The sequence below is a fragment of the Pleurodeles waltl genome, chromosome 12 (assembly GCF_031143425.1).
Source record: "Pleurodeles waltl isolate 20211129_DDA chromosome 12, aPleWal1.hap1.20221129, whole genome shotgun sequence".
Lineage (NCBI taxonomy): Eukaryota > Metazoa > Chordata > Amphibia > Caudata > Salamandridae > Pleurodeles > Pleurodeles waltl.
The window spans coordinates 635,881,188-635,899,855 of NC_090451.1; the positions used below are offsets into that span (position 1 = coordinate 635,881,188).

The 18,668-nt window shown below is 45.6% G+C and overlaps 1 protein-coding gene across 2 annotated transcripts in view; it reads left to right on the top strand.

Moving 5' to 3' along the window:
• The window catches only part of ILF2 (interleukin enhancer binding factor 2), a 92,042-nt gene that overhangs the window by 26,428 nt on the left and 46,946 nt on the right, over positions 1–18,668 (top strand). The window contains exon 15 of one of the 2 annotated variants that reach the window (XM_069218105.1): positions 2,064–2,238. The exons of the other annotated variant lie outside the window; for it this stretch is intronic. The gene's annotated coding sequence lies outside the window, so the exon portion shown is untranslated. Of the gene's footprint in view, positions 1–2,063; positions 2,239–18,668 lie in introns of those variants that run through there. 2 annotated transcript variants of the gene reach the window in all.

An 18,668-nucleotide genomic window follows, 5' to 3' on the forward strand; every position in this document is an offset into this window, starting at 1 on the left:
TGTCATCTTTCAACCCAAAATACTGTGGAACAGCAAGTCAGAGTTCCCAGTTGAAGCGTGAATATAGCTAGATGCTAGGTAGGCGACCAATTGTCATGCAAACACAAACCCTGGTCACCCAGAGAAGACCCTTCCTTTGTAACCTGAACTGGAACTGAGGGGTCGTTCTTTCAAACACATTTTCCATATGGCTGATGTGCATTGGCTGTCCAAATCTTCAGAAAATTGGTTTTGGGTAGTTCCTTGTCAAATGTAATTTTTGGAGGGAAGCTGTCCTTATCCACCTATTGTCCCATGTTGGACTAGGACGTCCAAAATGGATCCCACAGGTCGCAGTACTTACAACCACAACATAGTCTTACCATGCGTGTGCCACACGTGGCACATGCATGCCCACAGATCATAATCTCAAGGTACTGTTTCACATAACAGCAGAACTTTGACGAGGCATACCCTTGACACAAAAAAGGGTTCAGCAACACTAAAGAGTCTCGGTACAAAGTACCCAAACATCACTACTTTATGTGACGCACCTCGGGCTTGATGGACTGTAGTTCATTACCACTCTGAAGGCACGAAGGTGAGCCCTTCCAGGTTCTGGACTTTTTGCCAAGAGCGGGCCTAACCTTCACGATAGATTGATGTGACACCAAGGCCAGAATAAGGGCCTGGTTTAGATCTTGGCAGGTGGAATACTCAGTCGGAAACATGACTGGTATCCTGTCCCCCATATGAAGATATCCTTAGGACATTGTGGTCGTAATACGGCGGGAAGGATATCAGTCACGTTTGTGACGGGAGTATTCCCCTCCGCCAAGATCTAAATCGGGGTCCCTAAATCGGTATACAAGTTAATATACAGTCTGGTACTCTGGACACCACTATTAACCATGCTGGGAATTTCCCCATTGCAGCTTCTGCAAAATGAGACTAGTCTGTCAGCCTTAACATGCTATGTAGCTATCACTGAAAGACATCATCCTTGGATAGAGTGGTTTGTGTCGCAGTTTTGGTGTGACGAAATGGAAATGCAGCAAGTTATTTCCTCTGCAAAATGTCACTTAGATACAAGCGCACCAGCAATAAAGTACTCCACAATATGCCAGACTGGAAGGCCATGAGCAGAACTAAGTTTAATTGCAGTGGTTTGTCACATGGAGGTACTTTTGGAGCCACTCCAGTTTGTTCTTTTGGATTTGTCCATGCCACACACCAGCATCCCCAGTGATTCCCAACCCAGTCCACAACGCACCATTTGTGAAGGCACACGAGTGAACGTCATCAGCTGCTGCTTCTTTAGCCTGTAACTCAAACTATGCTTCTTGCAGATGGTGTGGTGTCTACTCATTCATCTGTTCGAGGCTGAAGAGGTGCTGTTATTTTTGTTTTGTTTTTTAACCCAACCCTCACTCGGCAGCCAGGCTTCCATGTTTTCAAGCATCCTTGTCAATCGCCAGGGCCCTTGGAGGTCACCTATCGGACCACAGCGCAGAGGAGCGCTCCCATAACAGGGGGACTCGCAGCTACCTAGCTATGGGAATGAGTATGCCTTGGCGCGCTTGTGTATTCTGCCTTCTTAAAATTGAAGTAGAGGAATAGGCCTATGTAAAATTAGCTCCTGCATGGTGTGTACTTTTTTTTTCTTCTTCTTTAAATCAAAGCTCTGTACTAAAAAAAACATGAGTGCTCAATTTGGTAGCCAGCCTCATAATTGTGCTGAAATTCTGAGCCCGAATCAGTCTATGGGCCTCTGCCTGACTGGTGACTCCAGCTCCTGGTAAACTCCGAAATAAGCAGGAAGTAGCTATCCTGACATTATATAAATAATTATCTTTGAGCACGTGAGACTTTTATTTTGTATTTTTGGAGGCCTCCGTGTTTTATGTTGAGGGCATCACGCTTCATAGCTCATTTTTTTTTGCTTCACCTGTGTAGCAAATCGCGAAATGCTGAAAGCTCTGTCTTTCCCACCTTGCTGTGTATGCAACTTAGGCATTTCAGCTTTGGAAAACTAGCTTTGCCACATCTACCGCCTTTTAATCCGGTTGCTTTTGTTTTCGCAGACAATGCTCCTTTACCCAACACAGAACTTCACCACATCCCGAAGGAGCGGTCCAACGATGGTTCTACGGCATACCGGCCAAGACTTTAATTTTATTTTATGTTGACACTTATGACTTTTTTGGTACATGTTCCCTCGTTTTTCTAACGGAATAAAACCTTATTTCGTTACTTTTATCTTGCTTGCTGTGTACTGTTCTGGGGGCTCCACGGCGTGGGTGAAACTTTAAATGTTGGTCTTTTATGTTGCCCCAGCTTTTGTAATTGATGCTAGTTCCTGCTCGGAAATCGGTGCTTTATGAATGCTTACGTATCTGCATCTTCTCCGAATGCTGCTTACTACTGTCACTTTTGTAGACTTGGAGCTCCAAGCTTTTCAGCGCAGAAAATTGTTATTGCATTGCGGATTGCAACAGCCATGCCGCCCTGGGATTTGTTGCTGCAGGTCCGTGTTATAGGGACATGTTTGTCTTTGCTACTTTGAATTGGTAAAGGCTGCAGATACAGTCGATGACGGGGGAGTGTCCTCCTTGTGTTGCATGGTGGTCTTGTGGACCAATTAATCTATCCTAATGCTACCAAGAGCGGTATGATGGATTGAGTGGCCTTGAAGTAACATCACTGACTATTCAAGCCACTGCTGATGTATGGAATCATGTATCCTGTTTAGTGGGTGTTGGTATCGTGGCAGGGAGCAAGCCTGTGCTTCTTACTGCCTGCCCAGTAATTGCCCGGGCTCTGGGGTTAGCTGCAGTCCAAGTAACGGGGCAGCCGGATGGGGCCCTCCCTTGGGGCTTCACTTCCTGTCAGCTGTTGGAATGAAAGTGCTGCGTAGTCTGAACACAGCTGCAGTTATTAAGGATATCAATTAAGGATATCAACCAAGATACATCTTCATGCTGAGATTATTGCTGCTTAGTATTGACTGGAATTCTTTTCAGTTTTGAATGTCTGAAATATTTGACAAACGCGCGCTAATTAGTCCAAATAGATTAATCTATGGTTACAAGGCACTTATTTACCTGTTTTGTCGTGGCAGTTACTCAAGTATATGTAATCAATGCGATTACTTAAGGGCAGCCAGCCAGCAGGACCCTCCACGGTTCGATGATCCGGTGGTGGTTTTTTAAATGTTCATTACGTCGCCGCAGCAAAAGTAGACTGGAAAAGAAAATTGATAACGCACAGTTCTCGCACTGAGAACCACCTCTGTTTTAAAAGCTTGTCTTTGGAGGTTTCTGTGTAGCGAATAGATATACTTTGTCCCCACACGGATTTTTAAAGCGAGGCACTACAATGTCATGGCAGAGGTGATGTGTTGCTTATTCTTAAACTTGGTCATTAAAAGTTAATCACTGTAGAAGTTATTGCGGTCTTGAATATGAGTCTTACCTTCAAATGGACTTCTGGATTCCTGCCTTGACAGACCGGCGGATGCACGCACCTCTGCAACTCGTCGGTGGTCTCTAAGAGATTTGAAGCCTGGTTGTATTTGATGCTTTTAATTTCTCACTGTTTATTAAGTACACACTTCCGCATGTAGCTATCTTGGTGCTGGTTGGTCAAAACAACTGATTTGACACTCCTTTCTGATCACATGCAGCTTCCATTGTTTGTAATGAGACTGGGTGGAGACAAAATGATTCCTCCCACAGTACTTTGGGCATGCCATTCTACATTTTGCCCACTCGCACTGAAAAGGTTCTGACCGCTCCTCAACGAAACCTTCTGACATTCAACAACCTTGCACTTTCTGATCGAAGACTGTGATTTGGTTTACAAAATGTAAATATCTTAGCAGGTCACATTGTGACTGATCCACTACTTTCTCAGAATTGTATTCCTTGATCACCGGGCAACCAGTGTAGTTTGGATAACACTGTGGCAAAGAAGTAATGATTTCTATTATTAAAAATCAACTTTGACGTCACATTCTGTATCATTTAAAATCGTATCAGTTTTTTAATGTTCGAGGTACAGTGCATTACAGTAGTCTAGTCTTTCTAAAACACATGCATTCATAATGTGAATTGTTCCTTTGTAAATAAATATACATCAGCACCCTTAATTAAAAATCTATTTCACCACTTTATTCACTTGCTGTTCCCTGCATCCACTTACTCCCAGCTTTTTTTTTTTTACATTTTGAGTTGGGCTAGGTTCTTGGCTTAATGAGAATGGTCAGAATACTTTATACCTGACACGTATCTGTCCGAAGGGATCAAAACGTCAGTTTTACTACCGTTAAATGCCAAATTTCCTAGCTATCGTGAAGGAAAGTTTCAATTCTATTAAGGACACGGAGGCGAGGATTATGCAGATCTTTCTTCACTTTTTATTAATTAGCAAGTTCAAAGTTAAACACAAAATGAACAAAAAAAACTACAAGTTCCATGAAGCCGCCGCCATGGTAACCAGTATCCAATGAGGTTCCTCCATTAACGCCGGTATAAATATCCTCAAATGCGTCACACTTCCTCTTTTTTCACTGCTACTAACCGTCAGATAAGTGCCTTTACTGCCTCCGGTTATTTTTTCTATTGTCCTCAATAGTGTTTGAATTGCTTAGCGTTATTTGCTGTTGCTTTATACTGTTGTAGCAACGAGTGTTGCTACGGGCGTGTGCTCGGCTCGGAACAAGCGTTCTGCTCGAGCGCTTTCATTTTTCCCTCAACACGCGTCGGGCCAGACAGAGGGTGCGCGGGGTGTTGTTTCAAGCGCGTTTGCGGAAATTCTGGTAGAGTCAATTGGTTGTAGTTTCGGAACCTACAAAAAGATGGTGTAATTAGGGCCCAAACCGATAAGTCAATGTCGCATTCCAATGTCAATAAAGAATGGAATATACGCATCTTAAAAACTTGAATCATAAATACAAGCATAATAACTAGCAACTCCGCTTAAAGAAAACTAGACATATAAGCAAAGATAATAAATAAATAAAGGGATAGATGCAATTACTCCAGTATTGGAACTTTCATAGATTCACATGCTTGAATCATTCCCCGTCGTCGAGATGGGAGTCCCGGTATAATTTTCATAAGTAATGTTAAAACATATTGAAGAGAAAAAGGCCCTAGGCCTCTTCAATTTGATAGTCTGTCAGAGTCATTTTGTGAAAAAGGACCAAACTTGATCCTCCACCAATCAGGCGACAGCACCCTTCAGAACCTCCTGAGAGAAGCTCTAGCACCTCAGATTTTCTACCACACGTCGTGCTGGGGAGTCTCTTCAGAGCTCTGCTCTGTTTTCACACCTTTATTCAGCTCTTTTTCTCTCGGAGAAACTCATTTATTTGGATTTGTCAGCTATTTTTCAACTATGTCTGACAAGGAAAAGAAAAGTCTCTTTAGAGACTGCAAGACTTGTGGGAAGAAAAGACTTCATTCTGAAGATCCTCACCAGGATTGCATTTACTGCCTCTATCCAGATCATTCAGCCAAGGACTGTAAGATTTGCCGTACTTTTTCTTCTAAGACCTTAAAGGATAGAGAAGGCAGATTATTAATATGGCAGCAGAAACTGAAACATAGGAAGGATCCAGTTTCCGATTCTGAGAGTGAGGAATCATCAACATCCAAGAGATCAACCAAAAGGGCAAGATCACGCTCTAGATCTCCCTCACAAACCTCAAGGAAAGCCCTCAAAAAGACTGCCTCAGGGTCTTTTAAGGGTCGCAGCCCATCTTCTTCCCCAACTAAACTCTCAAGTAAGGAGGGGAAAAGACATTCTTCCAGTTCTGAGAGGCACAGGAAATCTTAATCTGTTCCACCATCTGTGCCTTTCAAAAAGCCATCTTCTGTGACTGGAAAAAAGGCCTCGTCGACGGATTCCCCGTCGACGGCAGTCGGTGGGCGCATTTCCGACGACTCCAACTACTTTAGGTGTTTCATCGTCCACGGCTCCGTCGGCGACATCGTCTGACTACACCACCGTCGAAGAGAACTACAATGACGACTTCAGCGTCGACTACCGTCTACACCTCGTCATCGTCGACGGCGCTGATGTCAGTGTCAGCTTTACCGTCGACGACGACTTCGTCGACGGTAGACTCGTCAGCGAAGCTTGCGGCTATTAAAATAACAGTGCGTCCAACGTCGACGGCACCGTCTACGACAAAGTCAGTTTACACGTCGGCGACGAGATCTTCGACACCGTCGACGAGGGAAAAATATCAAAAAAGGACAGAGAAATTAACTCCAACCCACACTTCACCTAGTAAGGTATCCTCCCGGGTACCAGTACATCTTTTGGAGGCAGATGAAGATTCGGATGAAGATGGGCCTTTTGGTACAGCCCACAGCCCCCCTGAATTGAATGTAAAATATCAGGAAGAGGAGGAATATGAGGAAGCTTATGATCCCCAGGCTTCCTTGGAGCATCAGCAGTATCAACAGGGAACGTATATCCCTTCCGACCTGCTTACTGGCCTTAGAGCCATGTTGGTGGATTATAACAGAAGGTTTCCTCCACAAGGAGAACAGCCTCATCCATCGCCCATTTCTGGCCCTTCTACTCCACATCAAAGACCAACGTCTTTGCATCTCACAGATGTGGCCACCCCCGACATGACAATTCCCCAAGACACTGACATTTCAGAAGGAGATCAAGAAGAAGGAGAGCTCATAGATACTCACTCAGAGTGGGACGAGTATTCCTGCTCCATCTTCTCCTTCTCATTCGAAGGTGGAGTCCCCACCTGAAGACATTGGAGGTTTTCACAATCTCTTAGAGAGGGCAGCCAAGCGTTTTGCATTACCGCTGCCTACGAAGCAAACAGATTGTTTCCTTTATGATTTTAAAGAGCCCTTCCAGAAGTCTGTGCGCTCCATCCCGATGGTGAACTACTTGTGGGAAGAAGGCCTTAAAGTCATGACTACTCCAGCAACAGTCAGAGCAGTTTTACCACGTCTGGATAAGAAATACAAAGCTCCTGATGATGCCCCAACATGCTTGACAGGCCATCCTCCTCCAGATTCGGTAGTAGCTCAAGCGGCTCAAAGAAGATCAAAGAATCCTTCTGCTCCGATTTCCGCGCCCCCAGATAAGGAGGGTAGAAGGCTAGATAACAAAGGAAAAATTTTCTTCTATGGCCAGCCTAGTGCTTAGAGCTGCCAACTCCTTAGCTATTTTGTCTCGATACGACAGATCGCTTTGGGCGGATATTGCACCTTTCATTGATCAACTGCCGGAAGACGTAAAATCCGAGGCAAATAAGACTGTGCAAGAGGGTCAACGCGCGTCTGCAGAGCTTATAGACTGCGCAATGGATATAGCGACCACTGCTTTCAGACAGCTTGCAGGTGCTGCTGTATTAAGAAGACAGGGCTGGCTCAAAGCCACCTCATTTCGTCCAGAAGTCCAGAATAAGATCTTAGACTTACCCTTTGATGGCCAAGCGTTATTTGGGAAACATGTGGACGAAGCCCTACAGTCAATTAAAACGGACACGGACACTGCAAGGTTCACTAGGGACCCTGCAATATCGGAAATCGTCCTTTCGTCCTAGGGGGCGCGGCCAGCCCTCTTACAGAGGGGGATATCAACAACAGAGATATTCTTCCTATCCATCATCTTCACAACAATTTCGGCCATACTATTCCCAAAGACAACCGACTCAATCAGCCTATAATAGACCGGCAGGCCGTGGACGCTCAACCCGCCCTGCTAAGGATTCAGCTCGTAGAACCTGATGTTTTAGAGGCGCCGGCTACGCCCAGTGTTCCTCCTGTCACCCTGGGCGGAAGAATTTCCTTATTTCTCAGTCAATGGCAAACCATTACGTCAGACAAGTGGGTCCTACAATTAGTGGAACGGGGCCATACTTTAGAATTTGTCCAGAAACCTCCCTCCAACCCTCCCCGCAGGACTCCTTCAAGATACCCTCAACAACTCAAAGAAGAGATCTACAAGCTCCTTCTCAAGGGAGCTATAGAGAAGGTGCCTCGGGATCAACGAGGAACAGGATTTTATTCCAGGTTCTTCATAATTCGAAAAAAGCGGAAGGATTGGAAACCGATCCTCGATTTAAGGCAACTAAATGTATACCTAAAGAAGCAATCGTTTCGAATGATCAGCCTGCAAGACGTCCTTCTGCGTCTCAATCAAAGAGATTTTATGTCATCGCTAGACCTCAAGGACGCATACTTCCACATACCAATCCACCCTGCCCACAGAAAGTATTTGAGATTTACCGTAGCCGGGAGTCATTATCAATATCGCGTCCTTCCCTTCGGGCTCAAATCAGCCCCAAGAATATTTACCAAATGCCTAGCACCAGTGGCAGCCTTTCTCAGGAGAAGAAAGCACCAGGTCTTTCCATACTTAGACGACTGGTTAATAAAGGCAAAGACTTACACAGGAGCACACAAGTCAACAAGAAAGTGCGTTTCCTTGCTGACCAATCTCAGATTAACGATCAACTGGGAGAAGTCCAACCCTCTACCAGGCCGCAGTATTACTTTTCTGGGAGCAAAACTGAACACGGAATCCGGCATCGCATGTCCCACGTTAGAGAGACAACAAAGATTACTAACCCTAGGGAGTTTCATACACAAAAGACGAAAGGTTACAGTCCGTCTCTTCAAATCACTATTGGGCATGATGTCTTCATGCATACCTCTGATCCCTCTGTGTCGGCTAAAGATGCGCCCCTTGCAGGAGCAGCTAAACCGTCAATGGCTTCAAGTATCAGGAACTTTCAAAGACCAGATACAAATTACTCCGATAATGATCAAAACTCTCACGTGGTGGTCTCAAAAGCATCATCTCTCAATCGGTCTCTCGTTTCTTCAACAGCCAGCCCCGTGGACCATAACAACAGATGCCTCACTGGAAGGCTGGGGCGCAGTATTACAGGACTTGAAGATAAGTGGCAAATGGCCAACTCATCTGGCATCAAGGCATATCAATTGGCTAGAACTCAGGGCAGTGCATCTTGCCTTACAAGCGTTTCTCCCAAGAATCCATGGATCGCAAGTGGTGATAAGAACGGACAACACCACTACAATGCACTATCTCAACAAACAAGGAGGTACAAGATCTCTAACCCTCTCCAGGGAAGCCCAAGCGATCTGGAACTGGGCCTCGCAGCAAGGCGTCACACTATCGGCGGTGCACTTGCCGGGAATAAACAACAAGGCAGCAGATGCACTCAGCAGGCAGAAATCGGACTGCCACGAGTGGGAACTAGACCAGACGGTACTCACCCAGATTTTTTCCCAGTGGGGAACACCAACAGTGGATCTGTTTGCGAAGAAGGACAACGCCAAATGCCAGTTCTTCGCAAGTTGGCATCACCAAAAGGGATCTTGGAGGAATGCGTTTTCGATAGTCTGGTCAGACATCTTTGCTTACGCTTTTCCTCCCATTCCGTTGATCCCAAGGGTCCTCACGAAGATGAAAACAGAACCGTGCACTCTCATACTGATAGCCCGTACTGGCAGCGCCAACATTGGTTCACAGAGCTCCTCATTCTGTCAGTCAAACCTCATATTCCACTGGAGCCGTTACCTCATTTACTAACAATGAACAACGGCCAAGTTCGACACCCCGATCCGCAGTCAATGCGGTTAGCGGCATGGCTCCTCACCACAGAGAATTTGAGCATTTGAATATCCCGCAGGACTGCAGAGATATCTTGTCACAGGCCAGAGCGGATAGCACTAACAAGGCGTATCGGTGTAAATGGAAGAGATTCTGTGCCTGGTGTCATCAGCGTCAAATCGACCCTTTTCTTTCACCACCAGAAGAGATTTTGCTGTATCTCTTAGAGTTAGCTCGATCTGGCCTAGCACACTCGTCCATTAAAGTTCATGTAGCAGCCATAGCGGCATACAGACGTTCAGATGACACACCCTCGCTCTTCTCGGCTGATTAAGAGATTTCTAAAAGGGCTGTTCAGGGTTTACCCTCCTTTCAGACCTCCACCTCTTTCGTGGAACCTGAACATTGTTTTGGCACAACTGATGAAACATCCTTTTGAACCGATCCACCGTGCTTCCCTCAAACATTTATCGTGGAAGGTTGCCTTATTGATAGCTCTTACATCAGCTAGGCGGGTCAGTGAGGTACAAGCGCTCTCCATCCAAGAGCCATTCCTACAGTTTAAACAAGATAGACTACTAATGCGCACTAACCCGCATTTTATTCCATAGGTTCCGTCAGACTTTCACATTAACGAACCTTTGGTCTTCAAGTCTTTTTTCCCTCATCCATCTACTCCAGCGGAGAGAGCATTACACTCTCTAGACGTGAAAAGATGCGTTCAATTTTATTTGGACAGGACAAAAGCTTTTCGGCGCTCTAATCAGCTATTTGTGGCATACAGTGCCCCTAGGAAGGGGTACCCGCTATCCAAACAGAGTATTTCAAGATGGATCGCCTCTGCAATTCGCTTCTGCCATCAGACAGCGGGCAAACCTTTGCAGTCATCTGTGCATGCTCACTCGACGAGAAAAGTCTAATCGTCAGCGGCACTGTTTGCCGGAGTGCCACTACAAGACATATGTAGGGCAGCAACATGGAAGAGCTGTCATACCTTTACTAAGCACTATTGCTTGGAGTCCCTCTCGCACGGAGAGGTAGCAGTGGGCCAAGCGGTTCTCAGGAATCTCTTCAGGTGAAGGTGAGCCATTTCTCCTACATCCCTCCATCCTAGAAAAGGTATGCACATTGAAAAAAAAAAAAAAAAAAGAAATGTATCTAAAGATAATAGAACACTATCATAATCCCATATGTAAGCGGGTTATCAGATATTGATCAGGTTACATTACTGTTTTATGTTTTAATTCTGGTTTGTTATTTAAATTTAATCATGTATCTTCACAGGAATATCCCTATTTCTATTAGAGATAAAAAGATACTTATATTTATGTATATATACGTGTGTATAGATAGGTGTGTGTGTGTGTGTGTATATATATATATATATATATATAGATAGATACATATGTCAGTACACTCATATACTTCATCAATTTATACATGATAAGGTTTTGTGGTCTAAGATAACCTGTTTATTAAAGGGGTAGTCATTTTACAATGTGCATAGTTATTGCTTTCTACTCTGATTCAAGCATGTGAATCTATGAAAGTTCCAATACTGGAGTAAGAAAATAAGTTACTTACCTGTAACTGTAGTTCTCCAGTATTGTAATCTTTCATAGATTCACATGCGACCCACCCACCTCCCCGGAGAAGCTCACTTCACCTCTTTCTTTCTAGTAGTACATATACTCATTGTAATATACGCACTTGTGCGTGGAAAATCTGAGGTGCTAGAGCTTCTCTCAGGAGGTTCTGAAGGGTGCTGTCGCCTGATTGGTGGAGGATCAAGTTTGGTCCTTTTTCACAAAATGACTCTGATAGACTATCAAATTGAAGAGGCCTAGGGCCTTTTTCTCTTCAATATGTTTTAACATTACTTATGAAAATTATACCGGGACTCCCATCTCGACGACGGGGAATGATTCAAGCATGTGAATCTATGAAAGATTCCAATACTGGAGAACTACAGTTACAGGTAAGTAACTTATTTTCATATACCACCTCAATACGAAGATACAAGTGTTCGGGTGGGAAGAAAATCGTGAGCAGTATGTGGGTGGGATAATCCTCGCCTCCGTGTCCTTAATAGAATTGAAACTTTCCTTCACGATAGCTAGGAAATTTCGCATTCTATAGCAGGACCGGAGGCGAGGATTATGCAAGTTCAAAGCTTACCCACCACCAGTGAGGCTGCTTCATGAATTGGTTTAAAGTAACATTTTTTAAAAGTAGATTCAGAAGACCAATCAGCCGCATGCATGATATCCTCTAATCTACCCTCCACCTGTATGGCTTTTGAGGCCATGGCTCCCGAGTAGAATGGGCGCCAAAAACCTGAATATTGATACCTGCTTCGGACAGAAGCCATCTGACCCATCTGGCAATGGAAGGAGACGAAACCGCCTTAAACGGTCTCTTTATGGAAATCAACAATTGACTTTCACCTGGAGGTCTATGATTCACGGTCACTTCCTCATAGACCTTGAGACATCTAACGACGCATAATTTTGGGGAATCACGAAAAGCTGGATAGGATACTGACCTGGTATTATTCTTCGTTCTCCTTGAAATAGTAAACGTGACTCCTTCAGGAGTAAAGACTCGAGCTGATACATCCAGTGCCCTGATATCTGACACCCGTTTACATGAAATGAGGCACAAAAGCATGGCTAATTTGGCTGACAACTCCTTTCTCGACAAATACTGATTATCCTGCCAAGAGGTTAAAAGATTAAGGACTATGTTTACATCCCAGAGTTCTGCGTATCTGGGCTGTGGAGGTCTGGAGAGTCTAATACCCTTGAGGAGTTTACATATCCAGGGATGTTCGCCGATCGGGTGGTTGTTCAGAGGGGGGTGACCCGCGGAGATAGCTGAACGAAAATAATTAATTGTACAATAAGCGAGACCGGATTCCGCTAATTCTGCAAGGAAATTTATGATGTCTGTAATACTGGCCCCCATGGGATCTCGCAGTGTTTGCCCACGCACCAACGAGACCATCTATTCCATGCTGATCTATATCGCTTGCATGTCCCAGGGGCCCAGGCCTGGGCAATGAACTTTTTAGCTTCCTGCGGAAGTCTGCCGTCTTGCCAACGATGCCTGAAATCTTCCAAGCAATGAGAGAAAGATGACCCTGAAGGACCAGGGGGTGATAAAACCCCCACCGGGTCCCAGAGAATCGAGGGAAAGACCGGGAGACGAAGAGGACATTCGCAAGAGAGTTCCAGCAGAGTCGGGAACCACGCCTGAGATCTCCACCAGGGGGTTATTAGAATCACTGTCGCCTCCTGACGGCGAACCTGTGCTGCGACCCGCGGGATAAGAAGGAACGGTGGGAAAGCATAACCTTGAAGCGTCCCCCAGTGCTGGAGAAACGCATCTACTGCCGCAGCTCCCGGGTCCGGGCGCCAACTGAAGTATAGGGGAAGATGAGCATTCCATCTGGACGCAAAAAGGTCCACTGTGCAGGGACCCCAACGAGCCATGATCGCCTGAAAAATCGATCGATGTAGCTGTCAATCGCTGGAATCCGTGAGATAACAGGAATTCCAGTCCGCCCAAGAATTCTGGGCTCCCGGAAGATACTCTGCCCGAGATTTGGTGTTGGAGGCAAAAATGCCAAAAATCCTTTGCTAGTTCCGCTAAGGCTCTCGATCGCGTCCCCCCCCAAACGATTTATGTATTGTACTGCCGATACATTGTCCATCCGTAGAAGAACTACACATGAGACCTTGTCTCTCGTCAGAGACTTGATCGCAAACAATCCCGCCAGGAGTTCCAGACAATTGATATGCATGGTGAGCTCCTGCGTGGTCCAGCGTCCCCCAAACGAGATGGCCCCGCATCGAGCCCCCCATCCGTGGCGACTGGCGTCTGACTCTATCACCAGGTCTGGGGCGGCTCCGAAAATGGCCCTGCCATTCCATGCTTCCATGTGGTCCAGCCACCAATGTAATTCCGTCCTTGCCTCCTGAGACAGGGAGATGAGTTCGGAATAAGTCACCCCCCCGGCGAAGGTGAAAGGCCTTCAGGCGCTGCAGGGCTCTGTAGTGTAGGGGACCTGGAAAAATGGCCTGAATTGAGGAGGAAAGCAGGCCGACCACTCTGGCTAATTGACGTAGCGAAATCTTGTCGCGCCGAAGGACTTTTCTCAGTTCCTTCTTTATCTTGGATACCTTCGTCGTCGGAAGACTGAGGGATGCCGAACGAGAATCTATGAGAAAACCGAGGAAGATTAACGATTGGGTCGGAGTAAGTTCCGATTTCTGTTGGTTGATTACGAACCCCAGATCCTGGAAAAGAGCAATAGTTGTGTTCATATTGGATAAAAGCTGAGACCTGGATTGATCCATTAAAAGGATGTCGTCCAGGTAAATGATGAGTCGAATGCCTTGCAACCTCAGTGCTTCCACCACTGGTTTGTGGAGTTTGGTAAAACACCATGGTGCCGACGAGAATACCGGATCGTTCCAGATGAATTGCAGGAATCTGCAATGAGGGGGAAAAATAGGGACGGTGAGGTATACGTCTTTGAGATCTAGACGAACCATCCAGTCCCCTTGTAGAAGGAGGTTGCGGAGCAAATGAATACCCTCCATTTTGAAATGCCTGTAAACAACCCATTCGTTGAATGCCCGAAGATTGATAACAGGCCGAAAACCCTTGTCCTTCTTTTCTACTAAGATGATGTTGCTTACGAAACCCGTGGGATTCCGGGATGTGAAGGATATGGCGCCCTTGTGCAGCAGATCCTGAACTTCTAAGTCTGAGTTCGTAGTCTGCTGCCGAAACACTATTGGCGGTGGCAGTTTTCCTTGAAGCGGGGTACCCCAGAACTCTATCTGAAACCCTGACACTGTCTGCAGAACCCATGCGTCGGATGTAATACGCCTCCAATTGTTCTTGAAAAACCGCAATCTCCCTCTGAAGTTTCGAGGGGGAAAAAGGGATAAGCCTTACCAGAGGGACCTCCTGGGGCATTTGATGCTCCTCATGCATCTACCTTCCCCCTTCCTCTGTTGGGGAAGAACGTTCCCTGTCTGCCATCACGCCAACCGTTGTTTCGGAAGGAACCGGGGCCTTGCTGGTAAAGACGGCCGGAAGAGCGACCTCTGCCTCGTCCGGCCCCGCCAAAAACCTTATTGGGGAAAATCTTTTTGATGGATAATTGGGCTTTATCGAGAGCCGAAAAAGTAGCAACAAATTTACCCAACTCCTTTACAAAAGGATCACCAAATAAATTGCATTGGGCAATAGCCCCTGCCTCCGAGTTAGAAAGCTCCCCTAATTTGGGGTCTATTTTTATTAATAAAGACCTGCGCCTTTCTGCCGAAATGGCACAGTTTGCGTTGCCCAGTAAACAGACAGCTCTCTGGGCCCATCCTGCGACAATGTCTGTCTGAAGGGGAGTGTTTGATTGCTTGGCGCGTTCTGCCAATTGAATTATCTGTGTGAGGGGTCCCAACACATCGAGAAGTTTGTCCTGTCATGCCTTCCAGGAGCGATCGATTCCCTTCTTGGGATCTTTGGTGTACTTAGCAAAACATTTACACATTTTTGGGTCTATATCAGGTGTAAAAGCGACCTTATCTGATAAAGACGGGCGTGGGCATTCCGCCCGTAAGCGAGCACGCACCTCTTTGTCCAAAGGTTGTCTAATTTTACTGGCGACATACTCAGCCACCTTGTGGTCTGGACACCACTCCGAGGAACGCGGATGGTAGATACCCTCCGGTTCAAACATATCGGAGTCAGAATCCCCCGGGTCAGAAGGATCCGGTAGGGTAGCATTAGGACGCCAAGGGCGACCTGAGTCATCATCCAAAGATGAGGAATCCTCGTCTGAACCTCCCAGGATGCCTTTAGGTGACCCCAAGTCAGGGTTCCATAGGTGGTGCAGCATGTCACCCATTACTCCGGGCAATCGACCCTCCCGGGAGGGTAAACGCTTATGCGCGCGCGCACTCTTGGAGTGTGATAAAAATTTGCTATCCTCCAGGTGCCCTGCGTCGCGCTTGCGTATTTTCTTGGGAACCAAAAGGGTAGAGGAATCACCCTCCGCTCCCGTCACACCAAACATGCCCGTACCCTTGGACACCTGTTCCGTGAGTTTAGCTACTGTATCCCTAAGAGGGGCCAAGGCGTGTGAAATCGCTTGCGAAAACAAAGCGTCCACCCCAGGGGGAAGGGTACGGTGAGAGGGACCCTCACCTGGGGACATGTTGGCAAAAGGCTCATGTTCCTGTGAGGATTGCATGCTGAGGTTCAGACGAAACACAATAGTGCGACAGAGAGTACACCCTATAAAAAATATATAAAGGGTAATTCCCTACCCCCTCTGTCAAGCAGTAGCTTTTGGTCAAAAATTCTTCCCACTCGGGGGTAATGCCTACCAAGTAGGTGTCACGGGGTAGGGAAACTAAGAGAAACACAGTAGTGTCGAAAGAAATGTGAAATTTAAACTTAACATAAAAATGCCCAACGAGCGCCGAGTGTTGAAAACACACGAGCGCTCAAACGCGCTTGAAACAACACCGCGCGCGCCCTCTGTCTGGCCCGACGCGTGTTGAGGGGGAAAATGAAAGCGCTCGAGCAGAACGCTTGTTCCGAGCCGAGCACACGCCCGTAGCAACACTCGTTGCTACAACAGTATAAAGCAACAGCAAATAACGCTAAGCAATTCAAACACTATTGAGGACAATAGAAAAAATAACCGGAGGCAGTAAAGGCACTTATCTGACGGTTAGTAGCAGTGAAAAAAGAGGAAGTGTGACGCATTTGAGGATATTTATACCGGCGTTAATGGAGGAACCTCATTGGATACTGGTTACCATGGCGGCGGCTTCATGGAACTTGTAGTTTTTTTGTTCATTTTGTGTTTAACTTTGAACTTGCTAATTAATAAAAAGTGAAGAAAGATCTGCATAATCCTCGCCTCCGGTCCTGCTATAGAATTCGAATTTTATCACTACAGTCCTGATTGCTCAGCATACAGTGACATTCACTGCCTTTTGCTCTGGGGCACTATCTATCATAAAACCTGCTGTTCCCATGCTCCTGCCACATTCCCCCAAATCTTACTGGCTTCCAGTGTTGTAGTTCGTACAATGTTTATCCAGGCGTAAGTTTTTGGGTGGGTTGTGTGGAAGGCCTGCAGTGAGTGGTGTGTGGTCAAATAACAGTTGCTATTATGCTCACACGTACCTGTCTATCCTACTTCCTTTTTAAAAAAATGATTAATAATGTAGGTGCTTTATAGACTGTGCAGCAACCCTAAAATCCAGCGTGGCCAAACTCGTTTGATGGAGAAATTGTGTCCAAGGCTTAGGCGTATCCACATAGTTGTAAGGGACACGCATAGTTATTTTGAAATTGTATTCAGAAGCCTGATTTTTGGAGCCACGGATCTGCAAGTTTGTGGTTGGCCCTCTCCAGGTTGAAGCAACCACAACAGCTATTTTACAAGATCCCAGCTTTGATTTACAGGAATCCTAGACTCTAAAAGCGTATATGCATATACTGCACATAATATCTAGAAACTGCTAAAAACATTAACATAGTACCTTATTTCTCTGGAAAAGGTTCAGACAAACTAAGAGTGGTGCTGAACATTATGAAGAGCAACCAACTGATTCTGCTGTGAGTGTGCCCTGCAAACTAGTAATACACTATACCAATTTTGTATATGAGGTGAGGAAATAAAACTGCTGCAAGATTACTCCAGGAGATTTTCTTGCTGTTTCACAGCACACTTCTAAAATTGCACTCACTTGTGTGTTTCTGAGTAGAGGGTCTCAGTGCCCCAATTATTGATTTGCTTTGCATAGCGCGCCAACGTCTGTGGAGGATGGTATGACCTTGCACTGTGATAAGGAAAGTGTACAGAATGATGTCCTAAATAATGAAAGACTTGCCTTGGTAACTTTGGTGTCCTTGCACATCTAAAATGCAACGTGGTAGCATCTTATGCTATGCTACATCTGATCATGCTGCACTCTGGAGAGGTGGAAAAACATTTTTGGGTGGATCTTGTCCCATTTGATGGCAGAGCAAGACACATGCATGTTCTTCTATGGACGTAGGTTAGTAGTAGGCAAGGTAAATGCTCTTGGACAGTAATCGGCACTAAATCTATACAGAATTCCATATCGGAAGTAGAACTAATTGTGAATACATAATCCTAGTGTCATTGCCCCCATAAGCCATACTTGGTCAGAACTAGAAAGCAGCGTTTTAATGTGTGAAGACTAGATGCAGTTGGTTGTTCGGTCAATGATGATTACATACATAGGTCCAGAATTGTGCAGCTGCACTCCGAGGAGTCACTGGTTATGTAGAAATGAAGATGGAAAGGCACCTTGCCAAACCAGTTCTGGTACATCGCCTGGTCCAAAGGCCCAATTGGAAAACCCATCTACTGACTGCCTGTACTCGAGAGGGATTCCAGATACAACTTGGTGGCTCTCTCAGAGACTAGCAAGTATAGTTATATGAAAGTTGGTGTTTCCTAGACCTATTGCTTTGGAAATCCCGAGGGATAAGAGCTGAGCTATTTAGAAGAGGCCTCTGGAACGACCCAGAGTAACTTCCATGGTGGCATGGTCTTACATCTATTGTGTACATCTAAGCTCTAAAGTGCTACAATTATTGCGTTATAGAGTCCATGCAGTGGACAAAGAGATTGAAGAATGACTTGTGGCAATGACACTTGACCAACGTTTTGTACTCTGAAGTCCCAAAGTGAGGCTTGTCTTGTGACCTGTATGAGTTAAAGGATGACCATGTGAAGAGTACTGTTATATTAAACCGTTAACTAGAGCATCCTGCAGGTTTTTAGTAAGCAGCCGGTTGTGCTGCCTTAGCTCATCAAGGAGATGTGTCTGGGTGATAACTGGAAATGTTCTTTAATGTGAAATATCCTTTTAATATATGAAGGCTTGAATAATAGTAACATTCCATCCTTGTTGAACTGTAAGTCAAGCCATTAAGCTGGTTAGCTTTGGAATGAGTAGGTACCTAATTCTTGTATGCATTTGTATCATTCCCATACCATCCAA